Genomic DNA, 8,541 nt, shown 5'->3' with positions numbered 1-8,541 from the left:
CCACCATAAAGCTATCACAAAGAACTAAATGTTTGGCCTTTGCGAAGCCATTACACGCACAGCTAAATGTTTGGCTGGAACATGAGATTGAAGAGGAGGCCTTGACTTTAAAGGAAATGTAGAGAAAGCACAGCAACTGCTGGTGAAAAGGCTCTTTTTCCCTCTCCCTCCCTCTCTCTCTCTCTCTCTCTCTCTCTCGGCGCTGACGTTCCCAGCTGTTCTCGGCTGTCCGTTGGTCTCTCTTCAGACTTCAGGCCCAATTTAAAAAAAACAGCAGAGTTTATCTCTCCCCACACTCTCTGAAAGACACAGGGCTGAAAGCGGAGTCTGTGTCCTCAGTTCTTCTTATTGAGATCACTTTCAAACAGTGGAGTAGAGACGTGACACTATAGGTTCAGCATCATAACGTTGGTTAGATAAATCTTCCCATAGGACAAACACGTGGACATATCGGTAACAATTAAATATCTAATGGAGCATTGTTTTTTGTGTGTATGTGTGTGTGTGTGTGTGTGTGTGCGCGGGCTACTTTTCTTGATCTTCTGTCTTCGGCGATAAGTCACTGATAAACTCATTCTTGTGTATGGAGGAAGATATATCAGAGCCGCCGTGGAAAACTATGGTAACGTTTTCTCTGTCTGAAACAGCAAATCAGACGCACTGTCTGGTGTCCCATTTGCTGTACAGTGACAAGCAATTTACCCAGTAACTGTGAGGACCAACTGGCGTGAACTCCAGAAAGAGCCTATTTTTAGAGAGAGTGGTTTTGTTTATTGGCTTCTTTGCATTCATATCTTAAACATCTGTGCAGCAATGGACTGACACCACTGTGTGCTACTTATACTTTGACGACAACTATTTTTTCCCTTTATCTCCATGGTAACTGTACTGAAATATTGCTGTTGGCTCAAATGGGTCTCCGTTGTAGTTCAAACTGATTTGTTGCTTGAGTGAAGATCCTTGGAAACCACTGGTAGACAAACGACATTTCACCATTGGACCAATCACATATCGGCATTGGGCCAATCACATATCGGCATTGAGCTGCCCTTTCCTAAAACTCAGTGTAACACCTATGTAACAGGTCTTATTCTCGCTTGTGGAGTGATATATGATATGGTCACATTTTGCAGTAAATGGGGCTTAATAAATCAGTGAATCAATAAGGTTGTCATCAGCAGATGATAAAAACCTGATAAAAGAGCAATTATTAAAGGAACAATGTAAACCATACTTAAAATGCCACTAAATAATTTCAGCATAAAATATTTTCATTTGCACTTGTTTTTTTTGTTTTTTTTATGTACCACACACTCCTATCTAAAGCAGAAGTAGCTTTTGGTTTAATAGTTTAACTATCATAAGAGGAACTAGACTGTTTTCAGGGCTGGAGCCTTATCAAGAGCTCCGCAAACCTAAACACGGGGAGCGAAGAGGAACGCGATTCTTGTTGTGCGCCCTCTGAGACGAGGCTGAGTCACATGAGACGTCAGGAGAAACACGTGAGCCTTCTTTTGTTCTCGAGCGCCGGCTGCCCCGTTCCTTTCCCCTAAGAGGACCACAAGGTCTCCAGACGAGGTCTCCCAATTTTGGGAGCAGCTTTGCTGAGTGACAACGCAGGTGACTGTGACCTCATGTACAGATAATGACCATCAGTAATGAAAGTCTAGCGACAGAGGCATAGGGAGTGGAGAATGGGAAGGTGGTGGTGGGCTGGGGTTGGGTGGGGTGGGGTGAGGTGTGGGGGGGTGGGGGGGGGATGTTGGGGGGGGGGGATAACTAAAGGAACTGGGCAGAGGAGGGCGATGGGTTAGGCACACACTGTCTCTCTGTGTGTGCATCAATGGAGCCTATTGACGTTAAAGCAGAGAGAGAGAGGAGGACGCCAACAAACAGTCGCCTCCATCCAACATGTCAGAACAACAAGCAGAAGAGAGAAACAAAGAATAAGAGAGAGAGAGAGAGGGAGAGTGAGCGAGAGAGAGAGAGAGTGGGCAAGAGAGAGAGAGAAAGAGAAAGAGAGAAATTTCCGACCACTGTCCTTGACAGCTTTCAGGAAGCCCATTTGTCTTTTGGTTTTATAAGCAAACAGGAGAGCACAGCTTGTACTTGGAGCCGAATTTATTGACAGTAATTGCAGTTTCCCCCTCAAAAAAAAGAAAAAAAAAAAAACACTCCTGGAACACAAGCATAAGCCCTTCTGGGTTAAGCAGTGTGAGTTTGAGTGTTGGTGCCACGCAGAAAGCCGCCTTTCTACTGTTGCATGGTTTCGATAAACACAGATGCTAATTACAAGCGTATAATAATGACGTTCACTTAGGAGAACAGTTCTTTGTCGCCTCTCTAAACCTCAGCTAATTTGTCAAACTGGGACAACAAATCTATCTATCTATCTATCTATCTATCTATCTATCTATCTATCTATCTATCTATCTATCTGTCTATCTATCTATCTATCTATCTATCTATCTATCTATCTATCTATCTATATATCTATGTATCTATCTGTCTGTCTGACTGCCTGTCTGACCTCCTGTCTGTCTATCTATGTATGTATGTATCTATCTATGCTCAGAGACACACAGGAGCCAATGACTCATGTGCACTGGTAGTTGCTATGTTAACTCTGCCTGATTCATGTTTACAGACTCAGTAATAATACCTACAGGTGTCACTCATGGCCACAGACATAAACAAAGTGCTTGAGTTAGAAATAGCCTCAAAGTGCACTTTCAGACACAGACCAAGAGAAAAAAAAAACACGAGCATCCAGAGATAGAAACACTCACTGTGGCAGACATTTACCACAAACCCCCCCAACTGGCATTTTAGCCCCAAATTTAGACCTAGACACCCACACAAACAACCCTCTCCTTCCCTCTGTCTACAACCTTCTCTATACAACCCCCTCACCTCTATCTCTGACTCTCTTCCCTTCCCTCTGTGTTTATGCACTCCATTTAGACACACACTTTTGATAACAAACGGACCAAATGATCCATGACCTAACAACGTCTCTTCGTTGGGAGTAAAAATACCCTTATCATCGTTGTGTGTGTTTTGTGTGAGGTTATGATTCATCCCTTGGATGAACTCAACGTTCCCGGTTTCGGTCACAAAGGAGGCCTCATTCGCCTGTTCGCGTCATTGTTTACAAAAGCAGGCCCTCATGATGACTGCCTGACAGCGCACCTGGTTGTATGTGTCCCAGGCTCACGGCAGGACCAAAGCCCAAATGGGTCTCCTGTTCTCAGGCAATAGATCTTCTGTTTCAGCCTGACGGTGGAAGTTTTTGACAATACACCCAACACCTGAGCTAGCACTGGCCTCCAATTATTACACTGCCGTAAACAAGTGACTCTGCATGACACAAAGGACGTGAGTATTTAAAGCAAACTTCATGCTCAACCAAGGAAACTGAATCAAAGATAGTACATACATATGTATAATGTCGTTTTTTTTAACTGATCAACAAAAAAAAATAGCCAAGAAAATTCAAGGGCGTGAGTATTGACCTCATTTTGAGAATCTAAAAAGTTTCCTCAGTATCTCCTTGTCTTTTTAATCGCAGATAAGAAATTAGTTCAAAAGTTAAATGTAATCTGACACCCTGCACCACTAAGCTGACCCAGACAGAGGGAAAGAGAGAAGTCTTTGCTGTAATGGACTGAAAGCAAAGCAGAACAGATGTTACTTTATAACCCTCTGATAGACAAACCCTTCAGGCTGTGGGCCATAGAATGACGTCATCCATGTATCTGGGGCCCGCTGACATATGTGTGCCATGATCTGTCGGGGGGAGTGGGGGTGAAAAGACTGTGTGTGTGTGTGTGTGTGTGTATGTGTGTGTGTGTGGGGGGGGGGGTGTCCCATAAATCAGGTCCAGTTGAAACAGATACATGCAATAAAGGACCGGTCTGTCAAGTGTCGGAGAAATACAACTTTGTCCCAGAAAAGAGAGAGAGAGAGAGAGAGAGAGAGAGAGAGAGAGAGGGACTTTTCACTCTCTCAAGGTGCTGACGTAATCACGGAGCAGAGACAGTGAGGGCAAGTGGGTCATTTTCAGCCAGGTCTCAACAGACGACCGTTCGTCTGTCTAATCGGGTGACAGTTTGGACTTTGTCCTGCTGCAAAATCCGTGTCGTTCCTCAAGTCCAAAGAACAGCAGGATCAAGATGCATAGTCCCGTCTTGTTCTTTAGAGTTTGTCTGTTGACGTAGCGGCCCCGGACTTTGGCCATCCCATTACAGGAAACGTCATGTCCCGGTGCAGTACCGATTGGAGAGTTAGATCATGTCAGATTCTGCGATAAGGAACCGTGAGAGGGTTATGTAATTCCACCTGTTTGCCGAGGGTACAATTACACGGAAGTTTCTTTCACGATTCCAATTGAATTCGATAAATTTCTCCCTTAGATCTTGCGTGCTATTCAAAGCAACGTTCTTCAAGGTTAAGCAACTGGGTTAAAGAGCCCAAGACAATAAAAGAAACCTAAAGTAAGGGATAGGTCATGTTGTCTTTTGAATTTAGTTGATAAATCCCATGTTTTAACTAAACATACCTATTCATGCTGGCTATAAATATTGTTACCTGAAAGAAGTATGCACACACTAACATACACACAAACACACACACACACACACACACACACACACACACACACAGATGTATACACAAACACCAAGAACAAACTGAGCCCAAAAGGCCAACAGTGTTCCAGTGTGAGACATTCCGCAGCGGTGTGAGGGCGTGAATGAGGGGTGGTGTGAGCTTGCCCCACATACGACTAACGTGTAAATGTCACACCAACACACTTGTCCTCTCCGCTCAGGGTCGCGAAAAGGGTTAATGATTCCAAAACTCTACTTTAAATCTGAGCTTTTATCAGAGCTGTAAACGAGAGAACACCGCTGACAATATAACCTACCCATGATGCATTTAGAACTCAGTCAACTCTGCGTCTCACAGGGTCACGGACAGACACAGAGGACAGGTTTAGTTATTCAAAATGACGGATTTGCACAAACAAATCCGCTCACTCTTTGATTTGCCTCCTGCTATTGTTACCACGACGACCTAAAGCTTCGTGTCAATATATTGGACTGTAGTTACAATGTTAGTGCAATCGGGGCCTAAAAAACCATAGCCTTTATACTAACAGTGACTGCGCCTTTCTCATAATGTCTTTCAAAGGCTGACCTCCCCTCACATGACCAGTCAGTCATGGTCAGTTTGTTCAGCTGACATGTTTAGTTGACAGCGATATGATTAATTTATATCTTGATTATTTTGATAAAACAGCACACGCTCTGCCAACGCATGAGGTCAGTTTTCCATTCAAAGTACACAGTTCCGTTCAGCATGGGCATCGGTGAATCATCGACTTACGAGAATAGTGTCCTCGGCGTAAAATTAAACACATAATACGAGCGCTGTGATTGGACAAAACACTGGATTACCACACCAGGTTTCGGCCAGTAGGATTCCCGCTCCGGTGGAGACACCAGAGGGATGTTTTTATGCTGGAGTGGAGTGGCTTTCCTCTCCTCTCGTGTTACGGTGCGAACCATCTGTTACTTTAGACACAGGCCATTACAGTTTGACTGATGGTACCCTCCTGTGAGTCTCTGGCTGTAAACCCCTCTCCCCTGCTGCCTCCCCAGGCCTGTGTGTGTGTGTTCAGGAAACGCAGAACAATCCTCTACATGAGTTTATCAGCACCTGACTGCAGAGAGAGAGAGAGAAAGAGAGAGAGAGAGAGAGAGAGAGAGAGAGAGGAATACAAAGGTCCCAGACATAAATGTCAACAGGCTCTTACCTGGTGTTTAAAAGAATTTGTGGTATATACAATATTTAGTAAATGGTTAGAGAGAGAGTACACAGACAGAAAATTTGTGAAATGGGCTATCTTTAACAGAGGTTCCTGAATCTATCTTGAAACAGTCTTAAACACATAATGGTGCACATGAGAAAACACTAAGGAATCTCCCCAAATGAGTTTATATTGAATCTTTGTATGTAATGATACACTGAGAAAAAAACAAAAACAAACGTTTCCCTCAGGATCTTTTCCAAAGCTCTCAAAAGCATTCATCAGCAAATAGATGTTCCTCTTTAACTTGAGAATTGTAGTGTATTGAAAATGACCAGAGCAGTTTCATTACAGAATATTATTTAGTATGTGCTGGACCTGGGGAGTCAGAGATGATGTTGAAAGTTAGAGATAACAGGCATGACGTAGGCACTCATGTTTTTTCCCCTTCTCTCTCTCTCTCTCTCTCTCTCTCTCTCTCTCTCTCTCTCACTCTCTCTCTCTGTCTGTCTCTCTCTCTCTCTCTTTCTCTCTCTCTCTCTCTGTGATGATCCTGTGTTACGTGAAGGTCTGAGGGAATTGTGACATAAAGTTAATGTGTTTATTTTGCAAACTTCTCTCTCCATTTATACCCCTTGAATCATAACTGCCCAAATTGACAAGACCCAAAAAAAGCCTCTTTATATAAAAAAAATCAAACAAACAAACATTTTGAGGTCTTTGAAGAACTATGTTCTGTCTCTGAAGATTCTATAAAGAACCTTTTGGAATTCTCCCACTATAAGAGTAACAGCCAAAAAAAAAAAAAAAGCCTCAAAAAGGATTTTTGAAAAATCTTTTGTCAGTAGTTTGTAATGATTCAATTAGTTCAGATCGCAGGTGCCTCTAGTTCTGGAGTTGACATAAGGAGCGTGTTTTGTCTGTATGCTCGTGGAGAGATCTGAATATTGTACGTTACAGTAACACACTGATAACCTGGAGTAAGTGTGGAGCACCTTCAATGCCTGTGGAAACTTGTCATGTTTGATCTGAGAGGTGGTCTCTGCTTTGAGCATTTTTGTCTCGCTGTGTAGGCACCATGAAAATCAAAGCTCATCATAGCAAGTAATTATACAACAGAAATTAAACTTCTTTATATATATATATATATATATATATAAAGATATATGTATATATATATAAAAATATATATATGCTAATGGAACCCCCCCCAGAGGTAATTTAAATAGTACTGTTTGTTTTACACAATAATTGACTTGAATATAGGAAGTCTTTCCACCCTGCCTGCCGGCCTTACACGTATTAATCAACAGCTCTCATCCACCTCATTCACACACACACACACACACACGCACTCGCAAACATTCCAGTGGTCTTATGAATGGTAGGCATTGAGGCCTGGCTCTCTTCCTGTGAAGTCTGTTGCCATGTGAGTGGTGTATTGAGCAGGTAAGTGGTGCTAGGTAAGCCGATCTCTAGCTCCCTCTCCCCGGGGGCTCTCTCCCTCCTGACTCACACACGGCTTCCATTGTCTCACATCCTTCTGTTTCCATGTTTGCCTGTTTCCTGGGCCCCTCCGCTACCTGCCGGCGCATTCCTGCATTCTGCTGTAAGCTTCTCTTTTCTCTGTGTGTGTGTGTGTGTGTGTGTGTGTGTGTGTGTGTGTGTGTGTGCATGTGTGTGTGTGTGTGAGATTGTATGTATGTGTGTGTCTGTATGTGACTGCAGGGGTGCATGTGTGTGTGCGTGTGTGTGTGTGTGTGTGTCTGTGTCTGTGTGTGTGTCTGTCTATATACTGCCCACTTCCCACAATCAGAACCACTCACTCACTCACAGAATTGGCTGTGATTCAGATTCACTATAATCTGTGAAGACCACCTGTGCATGTGCAATCCCTGAGTAATAGTTTCCATTGAGGAGACTGTTGTTGCGTTTTCGGCGTTTTGACTTAAGTCTTTTAAAAAGAGGGTTTGAATGCGTTCTAAAGACCATTGTTAGTCTCTAAAGATTATTGCTGCTTCATTAACCGGGCCTGCCAATCACCGCGCGTTCGTCAAGGGACTACTAAAATTTTTACGTACCTGCCGGGAAAATTTTATGTAACTGCTGGGAAGTGCTCTTAGGACTGTAAACAATCTAAAGAGCCATTAAAAAAAGGCACTAACCCTCAGATACATGCAATGTGTGAGTGAACACACAAACGCACGGGGCAAAATCTGGCAGCTTTATTAGGGGCACTACAGTGTCTGTGAACTAGCCTTGGGAGCAGTATGCGGCAGGTGATAAAGAGAGATTTACTGACAGACGCATCAGATTCAGGCACCTCCGGTTCTCCTGGCACCCACGGGCCACACCCACCGACTACTGCAGAGTCTAAGGCTTAGATAGTGAACCACGTAATGAAATAGTGTTATTTTAAAAGCAGTAATTACACCACAATACCTTAAGGCTCTGTTTATTTTATTTTTTTTCTTCCGTCGCAGTTAAGGTCACTTTAGGCTGTTTTTCTTCAAGTCTTGTTTATTATTTCAGTAGTTTAACGAGTTTTATTCTGTTCTCTTTTTCTTTTTGAATGATTCGTTTAGGAAAGCGACTCATTATGCATATTACTCTTTTGCGTCAGTTGCCTCTGAATCCTGAGGTCCCTGTGTCCTCTGTCGTACAGAGACGCGAAGAAACACGACTCGTTTTTTTGTAAAGCAATCCTGCCTCATTTAAACTTGTGCCGG

This window comes from Chanos chanos, chromosome 6 (assembly GCF_902362185.1).
Source record: "Chanos chanos chromosome 6, fChaCha1.1, whole genome shotgun sequence".
Lineage (NCBI taxonomy): Eukaryota > Metazoa > Chordata > Actinopteri > Gonorynchiformes > Chanidae > Chanos > Chanos chanos.
This window is presented reverse-complemented; position numbering follows the sequence as displayed.